The sequence below is a fragment of the Balaenoptera physalus genome (assembly GCF_965194825.1).
Source record: "Balaenoptera physalus genome assembly, chromosome: 13".
In the NCBI taxonomy this organism is placed as follows: domain Eukaryota; kingdom Metazoa; phylum Chordata; class Mammalia; order Artiodactyla; family Balaenopteridae; genus Balaenoptera; species Balaenoptera physalus.
In genome coordinates, this window is record NC_138892.1 from 100,302,885 (window position 1) to 100,306,021 (window position 3,137).

Consider the following 3,137-nt stretch of genomic DNA (forward strand, 5'->3'; position numbering starts at 1 on the left):
TCGCATGCAGCATGTGGCATTTTGTTATGGCAGCACTAGCACTAATACATTGTATTATCGACATCAGTTTATTTTCATTTCTATGTTTCATCTTTCTCAGATACAAGCCTGACCTAGAATGCCCATTTCTTCTTTCAGGGCCATCTTTAAATTAAGGAAAATACATTCTCCCAGCATGTCCATCCATTCAAATCTAGTTTTATCTATCACTCGACAAAAGTGCAGAAAAGCAGCTCTCACCATATCACCCCCTATCTTTATTGCTATATCCAGTGAACTTGCTACAGTAAATATCTCCCATGCCCTCTCAAGCAGCATTTAACATTTTTTCTTTTCTTTTTTACTAAAGAATAGTTGATTTACAATATTATATTAGTTTCAAGTGTACAATATAGTGGTTCAAAAGTTTTATACAGTAAGTCCCCTGCATATGAACGAGTTCCATTCCAAGAGTGCGTTTGTAAGTCCAATTTGTTCGTAAGTCCAACAAAGTTAGCCTAGGTAGCCAACTAACACAATCGGCAATATAGTACCGTACTGTAATAGGTTTATAATACTTTTCACACAAATAATGAAAAACAAACAAACAAAAAAATAAAACATTTTTAATCTTACAGCATGGTACCTTGAAAAGTACAATAGTACAGTACAACAGCTGGTACACAGGGGCTGGCATCAAGTAAACAGGCAAGAAGAGTTACTGCCTGGAGGAGGGAGAGGAGGTGGGAGATGGTAGAGCTGAAGGATTATCTACAATAGGAGACAGAGGCCAAGCTGCAGTTTCACTCACGCCTGATGTTGATAGCACACGTTCTGGTTCCTTGCTGGATTCAATTCTGTCTACCCTCTTGAAAAAACGATTCAGTGATGTCTGGGTAGTAGCTCTTTTTCTCCCATCATAGATGATACGTAGCCCTGGATTGCATTCTGAACGGCTGCTGCAACCTTCGTGCACTGTTCTACATTCAGATCCTGTGCCTCAAAAACTAACAGTGCCTCTTCAAATAAAGACAATCCCCTTGCCATTTCCTGCATCATGAATCTCTTTGGTTCTTCAGTTACTTCTTCTTCCTCTTGGCACTCTTCGTCCTTTCTCTGGGCCTCCCATTCCATCAGGTCTTCATTAGTAAGCTCCTTGTGTTGCACAGCAAGGAGTTCAGTAAAGTTGTCCTCTTGCAGATCTAGCTTGAAAGAAAGACACTGTACTACTGTACTCTATACAGTACTGTACAGTAAAGTACACAAAAGCACAACCACTTGTAGAGGATGCACATGACAATGTACACCAGACACGTGAACTAACTTACGTGATTGTACATGCGAACACATGTTTGCATCTTTGAAAGTTCGCAACTTGAAAGTTCGCATGTAGGGGACTTTATATATACAGTTATAGATACAGAGAACAAACAGGTGTTTGTTTGCCAGAAAGGAGGGTGGGAGCAGAAGGAAAGAAATAGGTGAGGGAGATGGAGAGGCAAAAACCTCCACTTACAAAATAAATGAGTTATAGGTATGAAATGTACAGTGCAGGGAATATAGTCAATAACTGTGTAATATCTTTGTATAGTGACATATAGTAAATAGACTTATCATGGTGATCAGTTTGAAATCCATTTGTCTTGCAACCAAAGTACTATTAGTGAAATAGCTTCAATATCTTTTTAAAAATTCATACAAAGCCCTGTCCATTTTTTTTTGTGGCAAGTGGCCTTCTGACTAAAAATGTGTGGTTCACTGTGTACATCTTTCACTACCCAGTTTAACTTAGCTTGGCATTTTCAGTTAATGAGGAAGTTCTGACCTCAAACGGTTGAGTGTAGTTTTGGTTCTCTCATGAAAAGTGGAGGCAAAATGCATGACACGAATACTGTAGAGAAAGACTTTGTTCCAACCCTATGGATTGCAAATCAAGGTAAGAAGTTGGGCTGTATGGAGTGAGTGTGGGAATTGGGATGATAAGGTAACAATACTGATGGACTCTAGTTTCTACACAGGGAAAATGGTTAACAGGCACAGAGCTCTCGAGGATGAGAGATGGAGTGCTAGAGGTCATAAATTTGTTTATAATTTGTGTATAAATATGCAGATATTGAAATTCTTGTCCTAACAAGTAAGGAAAGGGAACTATTAAGAGTAAGATGTAACTGGTTTGCAGGGCAGAAATTGAGACACTGACGTAGAGAACAAACGTATGGACACCAAAGGGGGAAAGCCGCGGCGGGGTGGGGGTGGTGGCGTGATGAATTGGGCGATTGGGATTGACATGTATACACTGATGTGTATAAAATTGATGACTAATAAGAAACTGCTGTATAAAAAAATAAAATAAAATTTAAAAATTAAAGAAAAAAAGAGTAAGATGTAAGAGGATGGAATCCGGTTAAATTTACAACTGAGAATGAAATGATTAATTTCACTGAGAACTATATGTACTAAAAAGTGTTACACAGGTGCAACATAGTATGATTATGAAATAAGGTAGAAAACCTATCATGGAAGCTCATAGGAGAGAAAATATTAAAAGGTAAGTAAAAGACATTTACAAATAAAAAAAGTGAGCAAGTCAAAGTAAAAACTTAGTAGCGCATTCAAATGAAATATCTGACATTGGTGCACTGTAAAAAGAAAAATATATGTATATATATACATATATAATATCATATATATTTATATGAGTTTGAAATTAGAAAAAACTTGTATTTGAGATTTTGTATGATGATTTAATAAGTGAAAAAATAGTGATTTTTACCTGTTGGGGAAAATTGAGGTGTCATAATTTAGCATGGAAAAAATTCTTTATCCTTGTTAAAAGTAGTAATCAAATTAGAGAGAAGGCAATTCAGATGAGGAAAAAGTTGATTTCTAATTCTTGTTAAATCCCTTCATTTCTTTCTTCATTCATGTGGTATTCTGAGTATCTTTATAATAGCCGCTTATAATATTTGCTAGATAATTTCAGCATCTGTGTCACTTCAGCACAGCTTCTGTTGATTGTCTTTCCTCATGCAAGTCAAAATTTGCATGGCTATTCATACGCTGAATAATTTTGGATTGTCTTAAGGACATTTTGAATAAATATTTTGTTATGAGACTCTTGACTTTGCTTAAATGTTCGGAGCATGTTCAAATTCTTG